Source organism: Bombus huntii, unplaced genomic scaffold (genome assembly GCF_024542735.1).
Source record: "Bombus huntii isolate Logan2020A unplaced genomic scaffold, iyBomHunt1.1 ctg00000198.1, whole genome shotgun sequence".
Classification (NCBI taxonomy): Eukaryota; Metazoa; Arthropoda; class Insecta; order Hymenoptera; family Apidae; genus Bombus; species Bombus huntii.
The window spans coordinates 27249-27500 of NW_026099429.1; positions in this window are offsets into that span (position 1 = coordinate 27249).

The following is a 252-nucleotide window of genomic DNA, read 5'->3' on the forward strand; positions in this document are numbered from 1 at the left end:
CGATTTTTTTTTCATATCAGGCGATATATGCTACGTTTGCCGGTGTTCGACGCACGAAGGTCCGCGCCCCCGACGTCGTCTTAAAAGAATATTATATTTGGCGAGACTGAGAGAGAAAGCAAATATGGGAACTCGGTCGAGAGAGGAGAGAAGAGAGAACCAAAAAAAAAACCTAAACTCGATGGCGTGCGAAACTTTGCCATAATCTACCGTCTTTTCTTAAGACTCTCGTACAGCCCCAGGGATCGAATG